This window comes from Ceratotherium simum, chromosome 7, assembly GCF_057802395.1.
Source record: "Ceratotherium simum simum isolate JZ-2026a chromosome 7, ASM5780239v1, whole genome shotgun sequence".
Taxonomy (NCBI): domain Eukaryota; kingdom Metazoa; phylum Chordata; class Mammalia; order Perissodactyla; family Rhinocerotidae; genus Ceratotherium; species Ceratotherium simum.
In genome coordinates this window covers 29582215-29597767 of record NC_141906.1, presented here as the reverse complement: position 1 = coordinate 29597767, position 15553 = coordinate 29582215, and positions in this window count along the sequence as shown.

Genomic DNA, 15553 nt, shown 5'->3' with positions numbered 1-15553 from the left:
CGGTTAAGTTTGCTTGCTCTGCTTTGGCAGCCTGGGGTTCGCCCTTTCGGATCCTGGGTGCAGACCTACTTACTGCTCATCAAGCCGTGCTGAGGCAGCGTCCCATGTAGAGCAACTAGAAGGATGTACAACTATGACATACAACTATCTACTGGGGCTTTGGAGAGACAAAAAAAAAAAGGGAAAAAGGAGGAAGATTGGCAACAGATGTTAGCTCTGGGCTAACCTTGCTCAAAAAAAAAGACTGATGTATCCAACCCATCCTCTAAAAAAATAAATAAATAAAAAATAAAAACCAATGGCTTTCCAGCATGTCCTAAGCAAATCCCAAACTGCTTACCATGGCTTTCAAGGCCCTGCTTGCTCTGGCTCCTGCCCACATCTCTGACCTCACCTCTTTCTACTCTGTGAAGAAAGCCTTCTTCACAACACTGAGATCACTGCCAAACTCATTCCCACCTTGGTGCCTTCACCCTGACTGTCCGCTATTCCTGGTGCTCTTCCTCCAGAACTTTTAGGGCCTGGCACTACCCCTTCTTTCAGAAGATCTTCACTGTTCACCCAAGTTGAAATAGCCTCCATCCCAGTCAATGTCTACAGCACCATCTAATTGTTCATCCTTTCAGAGCACTTATCACTCCCAGAAAGGGTCATGTTTCTGTGTTTGTTTAGTTGTTAATGATCCGTCTCTCCTACCAGGCTGGAAGCTTCAGGAGAGCCAGGACCCAGGTCAGCCTTGATCTCGGCTCTGTCTTTCGCACCTAGAACAGGCCTGGCACCAACTGAGGAGGTCACCAGTAAATATTTATTGCTGTTGCTGTGGTATCAAAAATATACAGGAACAGTTTTCATGGCCCAGTGCTTAGAAGTTTTGAATTCAAAATTGTACCTATTTTTAATTGAAAAATAAATCACATGCACATAGCCAAAAATTCAAATAGTACAAGAGTGAGCTTCTTTGCCTCACATTTTCATATTGGTCGGGATAGGACAGGCTGTTCTGTGATCTTTTGGTTATCGATTACTTAATATAACTATTTCTTAATATCTCTCATGATTCTGAGTGTTGGCTGAACTCAGCTGAGTGATTCTTGCTTTGCGTCTCTTAATGTGGTTGCAGTCACAACCAGGCCTAGAATCATCTGAAGACTCAGCTGGGCTGGTTGCTAATGATAGCTCACCTATTTGGCTGGCAGGAGATGCTGGCTGTTGACTGGAAGGTCTGTTAGAGCTGAAAACCAAAGGGCCTACATGTGGCCCCTCTACATGGCTCAGAGCATGGTAGCTGGATTCTGAGAAGCAGCATCCCAAAACCAGCATTCCAACAGATGGTAAGGAAGCTGCTAGTGTCTTAAGGCTTGAGCCCGGAAACTAGCACAGCATCACTTCCTCTGTATTCTGTTGCCCAAAGCAGTCGCAGTCCAGCCCAAATTCAACGACAGGGGACATAGACGCCAGCTTTCAATGAGAGGAGTGTCAAAGAATGTCTGGTCATCTTCAATCCACTACATGTGGTACCAAATAAACCTTCAAATCTCAGTGGTTTAACACAACAAGTGTTTATTTCTCACTCACATTGCAGTATGGGATAGACAGTGTTGGTGTTCTATTCTCCTCCAGCAGTGACTCAGATCCAAATTGCTTCTACCTAACAGCTCCAGCATCTCAAAGTTTTTTGATCCCAACTGCTCAGATGGGAGAGAGGTTGAGGATGGAGGGAGTGGGGAAAAGATTCGCACTGACACTTAATTGCCTTGGAGCTGAAGTGACACATTCCTCCATCCACATTCCCATTGGTGAGATTACATCTGCTAGGACCCTTGGGAAAGGTAGTCTTCCCATGTCCCTGGAAGAGAAAAATGCGTGTGAACACATGATTGTTGCTGACACACACCAATTTCCCAGTCTTTTTTCTAGAAGCACCACCACTAGCAATTTAGTGTGTATCCTTCCAGAAATATCTATGCATATACAGACATATAAAAACACAAATGTAGCAGTTACACACTGTTCCACACTTTGCTTCTTTATATAACAATATATTTTCAATGTATCTTAGAGAACTTTCCGTATCAGAATATATGGACCTACTTTATTCCTTTTAAGGCTGCAGAGCATTTCATTGTATGGATGTACATAATTTATTTAATCAGTCTCCTATTGATAAACATTTAGGCTACTTCCAATTATTTGCTCTTATTATGTTACACCATTCAGTCTTGTACATAGATCTCTGCTTAACTATGTTAGTGAACCTGTAGGAAAGTTTCTATAAGTAATATTTAGAATATATGTATTCAATGGTTATCATATAGCCCAGTAATATCCAATTAGAAAATATAATAAAAATGAAGTCATTCACAATAGCAACAAAAACTAATATACTTAAGAATATACCCAAGAAAAAATTTACAAGCTGCAAATGAACAACATAAATTAATTTGAATGTTTGTATCAATTATATATTTAATGTATCTTAATGTGATCAATTAAATTAACTGAAGGACATAAAAAAATACCTGAATAAAAAAAATATATAACATGTTTGGGGTTGGGAAGACTAAAAATAAAATTATAATTGACACAAATTATGAATTCAATGTATTCCAATTGAAATCCCAATAGGATTCTTTTTTATGGAACTTCACAAGTTGTTTCTAAAACTCATCTCAAAAAGAATACCCAAGAAAAAGAATTTTTAAAGAATGATGAAAAAGACTATTATAATGAAAATGGTGTGCTGTTGGTTCAGAAATAGGCAAGATTAATAACAGAGTAGAAACTAGAACTAGATCTTCCCACGTAGGACTTTAATATATGATGAAATGGCATTTCAAATAAGTGGAAGACAGGAGTCTCTTCAATAATTTATGTAAGGGCAATCAGTTATCCAGTTAGAGAAAAATACAGTTAGATTCATTACTTCACACCATGTGAAAAAGTAATTTCCAGATGGATTATGTTATATTATGGTTTATAACCATTAAAATGATAAAGGTATTAGAAACAATTAGGATAATTTATCTATAACCTTGGGATAGGGAAGACCTTCCTAAACAACGTGCAAAACCCAAAAATCATAAGGGAAAAGATAGACAATTTAATCACATCAAAATAGAAATTTCTGAACAATAAAAGACACCATGCCCTATCAAAATTCCAAGAACCCTCTTGCAGAAATGGAAATGTCAATCCTCAAATTCATATAGAATTGCAAGGGGCCCTGAATAGCCAAAACAATCTTGAAAAAGAAGGACAAAGTTGGAGGGCTTCACATCTCAAGATGTACTACAAAGCTACAGTAGTCGAAACAGTGTGGCACTGGCATGAGGATAGACATATCAGCCATTAGAATAGAAATGAGATCCAGAAATAAACCCATACATCTATGGCCAACTGATTTTTGGCCAAGGATGCCAAGTCCGTTCAATGGGGAAAGACTTGTTTCTTCAACAAACGGTGCTGGGACAACTGGATTTCCGTGTGCAAAAGAATGAGGTTGGATCCTTGCCTCATGTCATGTGCAAAAAATAACTCAAAATGTATCAAAGACCTAACTTTAGAGCTAAAACTATAAAACTCTCAGAAGAAGCATTGGGGAAAATCTTCATGACTATGATTTCATGGATATGATACCAAAAGCACAGGCAACAAAAGAAAACAGATAGATCGGACTTCATGAAAATTAAGAACTTTTGTGCATCAAAGGAGACTATCAAGGAAGTGAGAAGACAAACTAGAGAATAGGAGAAAATATTTGCAAATATCTGATAAGGGTCTAGTGTCCAGAATATATAAAGAACTCCTAAAACTCACCAACAAAACAACCCAATTCAAAAAATGAACAAAGGATTTGAATAGACATTTCTCCAAAGAAGGTGTACAAAAGGCCAATAATCACGTGAAAAGGTGCTCAGTATCATTACTCATTAAGGAAATGCAAATCAAAACCACAATGGGATACCACTTTACACCTACTAGAATGGCTGTAATAAAAAAAAAAATGAACAGAAAATAAGTGTTGGCAAGGATGTGGAGAAATTGGAACCTTTGTGAGTTGGCGGTGGGAATGTAAAATGGTACAACTGCTGTGGATAACAGTTTGACTGTTTCTCAAAGGTTAAATATAGAACTACCATATGACCCAGCAATTCCACTCCTAGACATATATCCACAAGAACTGAAAGCTGGGACTCAAAACAGATATTTATATACTCATGTTAGTAGTAACATTATTCACAAAAGCCAAAAGGTGGAAACAACTCAAATGTCTATCAACAGATGAATGGATAAACAAATGTGGTATACACATACAATGGAATATTAATCAGCCATAAAAAGGAATGAAATTTTGATACATGCTACAACATGTGTGAACCTTGAAAACATATGCCACGTGAAATGTCGGACACAAAAGGACGGATATTGTATGACTTCACTTTAGTAAATATATAGAATAGGCAACTTCATGGAAACAGAAAGTAGATTAGAGGTTATCTGGGGTTGTGGGGAGGAAGGAATGGGGAATAATTGCTTAACATTTACAGAATTTCTGTTTGGGTTGATGAAATAGTTTTAGAAATAGTGGTGATGGTTACATAACATTGTGAATGTAATTAAAGCTACTGATTTGTACACTTAAAAATGGTTAAAATGGGGGCCGGCCCGGTGGCATAGTGGTTAAGTTCTCATGCTCCGCTTTGGTGGGCTGGGGTTCGCAGGTTCCTGGGCACTGACGCGCACCACTCATCAAGCCATGCTGTGGCAGCGACCCACATACAAAGTAGAGGAAGATTGGCACAGATGTTAGCTCAGGGACAATCTTCCTCACCAAAAACAAAAGTGGTTAAAATGGCAATTTTTATGTTATATATATTTTACCACAACCACCACCACAACAACAAAAATCTCACTCAAAAAAAGCAAAAGACACCATACAAAAAAAGAAAAGAGAGGCAATAGATGGGGAGAAAATACTTACAACATATATAGCAAATTAGGAAAATCTAGACGATCTGAATAACTTCCAGAACTCAGCTAAAGAACAGAAAACCCAATATAAAAATGGGCAATGAGGGGCTGGCCTGGTGGCACAAGCGGTTAAGTGCACACGCTCTGCTGTGGCGGCCCGGGGTTCGCCGGTTCGGATCCCAGGTGCGCACCAACGCACCACTTGTTAAGCCATGCTGTGGCGGCGTCCCATATAAAGTAGAGGCAGACGGGCCTGGATGTTAGCCCAGGGCCAGTCTTCCACAGCAAAAAGAGGAGGATTGGCAGATGTTAGCTTAGGGCTGATCTTCCTCACACACACAAAAAAATGGGCAATAACTTTTATCAAAAGAAGAAAATCAAGAGCCAGCCCTGATGGCCTAGTGGTTAAAGTTCGGCATGCTCCACTTCGGGGGCCCAGGTTTGGTTCCCCGGCACAGAACCACACAACTCATCTGTCAGTAGCCATATTGTGGCGGCAGCTCACATACAAGAACTAGAAGAATTTACAACTATACACAACTATGTACTTGGGCTTTGGGGGGATAAAGGAAGAAAAAGGAGGAAGATTGGCAACAGATGTCAGGTTAGGATGAATCTTCCCCTGCGAAAGAAAAAAAAAATCAAATGGTCCACAAAAAATAAAACTATGTACGACTAGTGAAATGTAAGTTAAAATATGAATGAGAGGTACTTTTCCACTCATCAGATTTTAGCAAAAATTAAGAAATTTAATAATATTCAGGGTTGGTTAGGGTGTGGGGAAATGGAGCCCATCATTCCTGCTGGTGAGAGTGTAGATAGGTCTAGCCTCTTGGGAGGGTACTTTGGCCATATTACACACAAACACACACAAACACACACACACACACCATTGGACCCAATGTGTCCTCCACTCCAGTGTACGACAAGACAAATGGTTACATATATGATGGTACAGCCACAAGATGGAATTCAACATGGTCCAAAGAAGGAGCTAGATCTGTGTGTCCTAACATTGGAAAGATATGTCTGATATAATACTTTATAATACTTCTTAAAATCCAACAGCTTTACTTTTTGTTTCTAATGGTTAAGTTTTGTTTCTAAATGATGAGATAAAAGGCTGAGATAGCTGTTTGCAAGCGGTTTTCACAAATGATGCTTGTGGGAGTGGGTTGGCTTTATTCTCGGTGCCTGAAAAGCCAAATGAGATGTGCTCATCACGTCTTTCTTTTTCTTTTTTCCAGCCGTGGCTTTGCAGCCTTAGTGACATCTGAATATGCTATGCATGAATTTTGCTCGGATAAATGCAGGAATCTAGTAACAATCATCTTGAGGCAAAGTCACAGGTTTATTTTTACGCTTGTCTAATTAGTTGTTTATGTCTACAACCAATGGCCCACTAAGGTTATAAATTAAATAATATAGAACTAAAAATTAAATGGTTTAAATGTGTGGAATGGTCAGAACACTCAGAGTTTGAGGGAAGCCAGTTCATCTGTAGCTACTGGCGTCCTGGGATCCCCAACCTTCCCTACACCCCTCATGCACACACTATTGACTATTGCTTTAGAGGGAAGACAGTTTTTGGGAAGTGGGGAACTGAACCTACACCCACCACGGGGAGAAACCTGTGATCTGGGCGTCATTCAAGATGCTCTGATGCAAAAAATGCTTCCAAATGGGCAAGAAAAGGAAAGATGACTCCTTTTTATTTGCTAAGAAGTCAGGTCAAAGTTATGTGAATAAGAGGAATACCAACTTCTTTGGTAGATGAGATGTGGTAGAGGTGCAGTGGGATGAAGTGGCAAGCAGGTTCTTCACAAGGAAGTGAAATCCTCAAGATGTTGAAGTGTGTTTGGTTTCAAATGTGTTGGAGAGAAAACTAGGCACAGCTCAAGAGGAAGCCTCCTCCGACAGTACTCAGATAGGCCACACCTTGACCCTCTGCAGAGCTCTGCAGAGCTGGCTCAACGAGAAAGCCACCAGGCTCAGTGAAGGCAGGTGAAATTCCCAAGGCACCAGAAGGGACTGGGGACTGGATGCGGTGGGGACCCTGACTGGAAGGGCTTCAGCGGAGGGGACCATAAGAGATGAGGAGGAGGAGGAGACAGGTGGGATATAGCCAATTAGGAAAGTCCAGAAGATCTAAAGAACTCCCGCAAGTCAACTGAAGAACAGAAAAACCAATATAAAAATGGGCCATGACTTTTATCACAAGAAGAAATTCAGGGGCCAGCCCGGTGGCACCAGCGGTTAAGTGCGTGCACTCCACTGCAGTGGCAAGCCATGCTGTGGCGACGTCCCATATAAAGTGGAGGAAGATGGGCATGGATGTTAGCCCAGGGCCAGTCTTCCTCAGCAAAAAAAAAAAAAAAAAAAAAAAGAGGAGGAGGATTGGCAGATGTTACCTCAGGGCCGATCTTCCTCACACACACACACAAAAGAAATTCAAATGGTCCACAAAAAATAAAACTATGCACAACTAGTGAAATGTAAGTTAAAGTATGAATGAGAGGTCCTTTTTCACTCATCAGATTTTGGCAAAAATTAAGAAATTGAGGGCCGGCTCCGTGGCTTGGCGGTTGGGTGTGCGCGCTCTGATGCTGGCGGCCCGGGTTCGGATCCCGGGAGCGCCCCGAGGCACCACTTCTCCGTCCAGCGCGAGGCCGGGTCCCACATGCAGCAACTAGAAGGATGTGAACCTATGACATACAGCTATCTACTGGGGCTTTGGGGGGAAAAAACTGAATAAATAAAATCTTAAAAAAAAAAAAAAAGAAATTGAATAATATTCAGTTGGTTAAGGTGTGGGGAATGGAATTGAGGCCCCATCCTTTGTCGAAGGGCAAAGGACAAGGGGCAGAGTAATTCAGGCCCTGTTTCTACCTGCCCCCCCACTCCTCCCAACTTTCTAAGGTTTTAGGACACTGACCTATGTGAAAAACAGCTGATTCAGTGTGATGCAGTTTGAGGATAGTGGTGAAGAGTTACCAGGCCCAGGTGAGGAATATCCCTACCCATCTCACAGTCAGAGATGGTCAGTACCTACTTCTTACTTGCAACACAGCAGTGAGGAGTGGTTGCCGGAAAAAAAAAAAAAAGTTCAGTTTTGAACACACTAAGTTTAAGGAACCTGTGAGTCAACCGGGAAGAGATGGCCCAGAGGCAGGGGAAAGGCCTGAGCTGGAGGTTGGGGAGTCATCAGAATATGGATGAACGTTAATGAGGTCCTCCAAAGAGAGGATGCAGAGTGAAGAGAGGGCCTGTGACTGAGCCTGGAGGACACCAGTACTTCAGGGTGTCCTAGCACAGCCAGCCAAAGACCACCAGGGACAAACTTATAGTCCAACAAAATCAGATTTATTGACCCATTGCTATGAGGAAGAGAACACACCAGAGGAACCTTGGGGTATCCCACCAAAGACAAAGGCAAAGCAAGAGTTATAGAATTTAAGAGAGAGGCGGAATTAGGTGAAATTTAAATAAAGCAATATTTTTATGGCTCAAAGCAAAGCAGAGCTGTGAGTAAAGGGACCAACATCAGGTCTGGACTGCTAAGTGGACCCAGGGTCCTTTTTCCCTGGAAACAATAAAGTTAAGATAGATATGGAATATTATATTCAAAAATCCCTTGGGGCCAGCCAGGTGGCAGTAGTGGTTAAGTTCACACCCTCTGCTCCTGTAGCCTGGGGTTCCCTGGTTTGGATCCAGGCTCCGACCTGTGCACTGCTCATTAAGCCATGCTGTGACAGTGTCCCACATACAAAATAGAGGAGGATTGGCACCAGTATTAGCTCAGAGACAATCTTCCTCAAGCAAAAAGAGGAAGATTGGCAACAGATGTTAGCTCAGGAACAATCTTCCTCACCAAAAAAAAAAAAATATATATATATATAAAAAAATTAAAAATTAAAAAAAAAAAGAAAAAGAAAGAAATCCCTTATCTGAATCTCTGCACCTGAGTGGTAAATCCTGTCGGCTTAGTGATTATAGATCCTCCAGGCAAGAATTTCATTCTTACTTATATAATTTCAAACAGCAAAGTTTTTGATAGTCTATGATTTTAGAAAACAGAGTTGCTCATAGTCTATGATTTTAGAAAACAAGAGTTGCTCAGTGAGTAAGAAAGAAGTAGTCACTCAAAGGAGGGGGTTGTTACATTTTATGGCTGCAGTATGTCCTTGGGACAAATATTGTTTCCTGTTAATTTTGTAGCTTTATCTGTGTCTGTTATTCTAGCCTGACGAATAGCAGGGCAGATTTTACAGTCCGAACTAATTTTTACGTTTTCAAGGGACAAACAATGAAGGAGGAATCTGCAAAGACTAAGAACAGTGAGTAGGCAGGAAGAAAACTGAAGTTTAAGTCTCACAAAGCAGGAGGGTGACTGCTGGAGTTGAACGCTGCCGCTAGGAGTCTAGTTTACTGCGCCGCTGTCCAATACTATGGTAGCCACCAGCCAAAGGTGACTATTTAAATTTAATTAAAAGTGATTAATTTAAATTGTTCTTAAAATAAATTCAATTAAATAAAAGTTTTTATTCCTCCATGGCACTTAGCCACGTGTCAAGCGTTCGGTAACCACAGACTAGTCGCTACCATACTGGACAGTGCAGATAGAGAACACTGAGATCATCACAAAGGGTTCTGTTGAACAGGAGTAAAAGGACTGCGAGTCCCAGGAGACGGTGACCCCCATGAGTGCAGTCTCCAAGGAGTGACGGGGGTGGAAGCCGTGTGGGAGGTGCAGCCAGGTAGTGAGGAGTATTCTTTCTCACACTTAGCCCTAACAACGCTACTCTCCTCCGATGACAGCTGCTGTGTAACTCCTGCGTACCTCGAACCAACAAGCGCAGGCTCAGACCACTGGGCTCCAAGGCTTCACAGCGTTTTCCCGCCCCCGCAAACCCACTACCGTCCCCAAACTCCCATCTCCCAACATGCCCCGGGCCCTTCTTTGGCGACTCTTGCTCTTGGGCTTCTGGGAAATGTAGTTTTTACAGCGTTCCAAATCTAGAAAGGTTCTAGTCGCGAACTAAGGCTCCCAGGAGGCAGTGCGTGGGCCGTTCCGGTCGAATTCACTGCAGCCGCCACGTTTGCCGTCATGGGCGCCAGCACTGGTCCCCGAGGTTCAGTGAAGCGGTGACTGAGATACTAGACTCACGGGAGAGGAGGAGGATAGCAACCACGCTGTGCCTCCTCCTGCCGCTCCTCAGATCGCCGCCGCTCTGGGGCTGTGGAGGCGCCTCCACCGAAGCAGAGCCGACAGGGGCCCCGGAGAGCCGTAGTGACCCAGCGGCCACAACCACCAGAGGTCTTCGGGGCAGCCCCGCACTGAGTCCAACGGCAAGCAGCGGGCTGCCGCTCGCGGGACGCGCATGCGCAAACGCCGGTCCTCGCGGCCTCTGTAAACACCCCAGAGCGCGTGCGCAAACGGAGCATCTCGGGACCGGCGCGTGAGGGCGCGGTAGCCAAGATAACAGTAATAAACAGTAACGTACGGACCCCTTGTCTTTCTGTTTTCCTTTCTGTTATGGTTTGCGAAGTGCAGCCCCCGTCATTGCCTTTCTTAATTTGATCCCCAGAGCAGTCCTTTTACCAGTGGACACCGGGTGAGAAAAAGTCACGTAGCCAGAGTCCTAGCATCATAGAGTGTGAAGGACCAGAGAGAGGGGTCAGGATTCAGAAGATTCTAGCCCAGGCTTGCCTCTGACTTGCTATGTGACCTTGGGTAATTCTGTTCCCTTGAGGACCTAAGCCTTCTCATTTGTAAATGGAAATAGGTTGTTGGGAGGATCTAATGAGATCCAGGAGTGAAACTAAATTCCCAAGCAGTCTATAAAGGCAAAAGATTATTATAATCAGGTTTTTTGAGGGACCCATTTCCTCCTTCTACATATTGCAAAACCGAGGGCCCCAAGAGGGGCAGGGGCTTGCCCCAGGTCTCAGCAGTCTGTGGGCAAGGGCTAAAGCCCAGCCTTCCTGCCTTTGGGCCTGGAGCCTTTCCCTCCACGGCAAAGACATCAGTGTCTGTTGGATACAGGCTTTGAGAGACGGACTGTACTCTGAAGGCCTGGGGAGTCTCTGTTCCCAATCCTTCTACCCCACCTCAGCCTAATGGAGGAGGACACTGCTCTGTTGAGATGACTACCAGAGGCAGAAAGCTAAGGAGCATTTGGAGAATCCTGGAGAGAGGGAACAGTGTTGCTGGAGCTGTACAGACCCTGCTTCTCAGGACAGTGGCGCAGGTAACGGAAAGAGTCCAGGTGTGACAAATGGGGTAGTGCTAGGGGAACAAACCCTGAATGGAAAGGAGTGGGAGGGTGTTGGGCTCTGTTCCTGAGTCTGGGAGGAGTTGGGTGCTCAGGTGACTCCAGATAGGGCTAGTGGCAGCTGGAGGTGATACCTGGGCTGGCGTGGGTGATGAGGAGAGGAAGTGATGTACTTTGAGCTGAGGCCGTAGGAACCACTCCCCCAGCCAGGTGGAGCAGCCAGGTGGCACCATGGGCATATCATCCCAACTGCCCCTCCCAGGATCAGGCAGCTGTCCACTAGGGAAGTGAGCTTTTCTCTGTCCCTTGGAGCTGGGCTGTACTCAGCTGTTTCTCTCTGGAGTGCTCTTAGAGGTTCTGGGCATAGGTGGGGGGAGTGGCTGGGAGACCCTGAGGTCTGGTTGCAGATGGGGCCTCCTCAGGCGGGTCATGAAAGGCAGATATTTGTAGAAATAGAAATCCAAGAACCTGCACTTCCAAGTGTCTAATTCTCTGGGCCTTTGCTTCTCATCTCTGTTTTGAGCAGGGGAAACTGAGGCTAAAGGAGGAAAAAGACTCTCTTAAGGACACAAAGGAGTTGGGGTAGAACTGGACTAGGATAGGGATCTTTCCATTATCTGGCAGTGATCAAACATCTTCATCAAACATTTACTGAATGTCTAATGTATACCTTGAGAAGAGCTACCCAGGGGTCACAAACAAGCCAGGATTGCAGTTAGACCTGGCTTCTAACCAGCCCTCCCAGTGACTTAATGCTATGACCTTTGGCAAGTTGCTACTCCTTTCTGAGCCTCAAATTGTAGAGTGAGGGTGGTAAGCCTTACCCAGGGCTGTCTCGAGGTATAACTATAAATTAAATGAGTTGAGACCTGTTAAGTGCATAGAGCAGCACCAGGCCGGTGGGACACCCTCAGTAAACATGAGCTACTGTTGTTACTCATGAACACAGGTTGAGGCTGGCTGCAGACAGGGTTCTAGAGCCAGGCACAGGCAGAGATGCTGCCGTCCCAGGTCTGCGCATCTCCCAGGTACCTCCACTCGTGCCCTGAGAGCCTGCATTTCTGGAAGTCAAGGGGGGCACCCACATCCCCATTTCCTCCTCTGGCACTGGGGACCTGGCAGGGAACAAGTGCCTCAAGCGTTTACACCGGTGCCCATAGTCCCCGTCCCCACAACCTGGTCCAGAGTTAAGGTGATTCTGGCCCTAAGCTGCACACTTCGCCCCTGGACAGTCAGACCAGAACCAGACCCAGGATGTGGGGTCATGCACGACCCTTCCTCCTGTAGGGCAGAAGTCCAAAAAGGCTGACAGCAGGGGCTTGGCCTGTGTGTCCGCTGAACAGAGCAGGAGCCCAAGGGAGAGAGGAGCCTGGGTGGGCAACAGGGCCCTACAGCAGATACCCCGCCTCTGGCCCACCATGTTTGAAGGTGGAGGTCTGGCCCAGTGGTAATTTCAACTCTGGTCCAAGCCTCCCTAATGGAGGTTTGGTTCAAACCCCTTATTTATAGAGGAGGAAAGAGAAGCCCAGAGAGGCCAAGAATGCACCAAGAGCCCCACAGTAAGGTGGGAGTGAGTCCGGGCCAGAACTCAGGTGTCCTGATATTAGGCCAGGGCTCTCCCCGGCAGCTGATTTGAAGGAGGGAGGGTTGGCTCCATCCCTCCTGCCCCACTGCCACCACAGTCCTACTTGGAGAAGCCCCCACTGCTGCCACTTGAGTGGGCTCTGGCTGGGGAGTGGCGGGGTGGAGTGGGTGCATGGAGAGGTAAAGGGAGGGGGAGTATAGGACCTGGTCAGAGAGAAGCCCAGAGCTGACCTGAGGGGGGACTGGGTTGCTCTGCTTGGTGTGTATGGCTGCTATAGGATTCTAGGACCTTATTAATGACTCTGAGGCAGCAGAGGATAAAAATACTGTGGGAGCACACTCCTGGGGGGAGGGAGCAAAGCAGATTCAGGAATGAGTCACAGAGCTCAAGCCCTAAATTTAGAAGGTGCTGAGGGAGGCAGCCTCCCCCGGGGGAGCACTGTGGAGATGCCCGCTGACGCTGGGCACCAGGGCCTCAGAGCAGGGGACAGTGGTTGGCAGGCGTCCCCTGCACAGCAGTGCCTCATGGAAGCTGAGCCTATTTTAGGCTGTTCCAGGTGTGGATTTTGATCCCAGAATGAACCCTGAGCCAGGCAGAGTCTTCAGCCCCATTCTCAGAGCGCCTGGGGAGCCTTCTCCACACCAGCCCTGCATGTGGTCCTGGGACCTAGCCGCTGGAGTGTAGATGTCTCAGTACTGTCCTGCCCGCTGTCAGCATGGCCAGGCTCTGCGTGTCCTGCTGCTGTCCTAGCATCCGGGTCTCAGACACCGAGGAGGGGGCCCTCTGGATGCAAGGAGCTAATGCCATTGAGAGAAGGCCTCCCAAAGGGGACCCTTCCAGGCCTTTGCAGCTCTGTTTGGAATTGGGGGCGAGGGAGGGGGGCAAGATGTCATAGCCCCAACCTCTGCTTTATTCTCAACCCTCCAGGCTGCAGGTGAACCCAGGCTGTTTCTTTTCCTCGGGAGAAGAGGGAGGTACTGCCTCCAGGTTGAGGAGAAAGAGTAGGAAAGAGGCTATGCCTTGGGGACAGAGGCCAGATCTGGAGGTAAGGGGGCTCAGCAGACAAGAATGGATAGCAGCTGTGGCGTTTATTGAGCTCGCTGCTCGCCAGGCACCGTGCTCAACACTCCACGTGCACGAACTCACTGCATCCCCATTACAGTGATGTAAATCCTACTAGTCGACCCATTTTAGAAATAGGAGAACAGAGACACAGAAAGGTTAGGTAACTTGTTTTATTTTATTTTATTTTTTAATTTAATTTATTTATTTTCCCCCCAAAGCCCCAGTAGATAGTTGTATGTCATAGCTGCACATCTGTCTAGTTGCTGTATGTGGGACGCAGCCTCAGCATGGCCGGAGAAGCAGTGCGTCGGTGCGCGCTCGGGATCCGAACCTGGGCCGCCAGCAGCGGAGCATGCGCACTTAACCGCTAAGCCACGGGGCCGGCCCAGGTAACTTGTTTTAGATCACACAGTAAGAGGGTCTAACCCAGACAGCCTGCCTCCCTAGCCCAAGCTCTTAGCCTTATGCTAGACTGCTGAGCAGGGTATTTCACCCCATCTGTCCTGCCTCCTCTCCCCTCCTCCCTCCCCATCCTCCAGTCCCTGTACCCTAGAGCCTGGGAGCTTCCCTCTGGGCCTTACAGGGTCCTGCTGCCCAGGGTGCCCCCGGGCTCTGGGGAGAGAGAAGTCTAACAAGAGACCTCCCCACCCCCCAACCATGCAGGACTTCACAGTTGACAGAGCCCTCTGCCTGCCTCAGCCTGGTGGGGAGGCATCTTGAGCACTGCGACTTTGACAGGAAAACAGGCCTAGAGAGGTGCAGGGCCTTGCCCAAGGTGGGCAGGGCCCAGAGCAGAACCATGGGGACCCCCCCTGCTTTGGGAGTGCCCCAACTGAGATGGCCACCACCCCCTCTGCATGCTGGGTCCCCCTGCTGCTGATGTCTGCTGGACACTGCTGCCTGCAGGAGCCCGGTTCGACTACTGGGTCGATACAGGCTTCCAAAAGCCCCCAAGTTTCCTGTCAGAGGCTCCTGATCCATCTGCCTGACCCAGGCCCTCTCCTCAGCTCTGTGCTCAGGTGAGCGGCCGTGACGGGGGGGCATCTTTGTGTGTCTTCAGGAAGGACGAGGTTGTCTGGCCCTTCTTCTACCAGGGCAAGAACTCCAGCCCTGGGATGATAGGCCCCTTTATGACACCCCCACAACTGCCTTCTTTTGGTTTCTTCTTATTTTTTAATCTCAAAGCTGGGCCCTCAGCATCCTGACTCAGGACAGTTTCCACCTCTTGAGACTACAGGGGCCTCTGGGGAGCACTCAAGATACGCCTTTGGATGGTGGGAGGAGGGGTCAGGGGTCCAGCCCCAAAGCCGCTAGGCTATTATTGTTCCTGAGGGGAGAGGCTCCTCTGAGAGACCTGCTTGGGAGCTGGACCCGCCCAGGGACACAGCCCGGCCCAGGTATGACATGACTTCCGTCACACCCCTTCTGCCCCATACCCAGGGTACCACACGTGGGGACACCAAGAATAGGTTCTGTTTCTTGCCGGGCCTTATTTTCCTCATCTGTCAAATGGGGCTAATCAGCCCTGCCTGACCTTTCACCTAAGGTTGTTGTAAAAGTCAAATAAAATGAGTATGGAAGACTCACTCTGGCCCAGGGCCTCTTCACAGAGAGGATGTGTAGGGCCGTGTGCGTGCGTGCATGTGTGCGTGTGTGT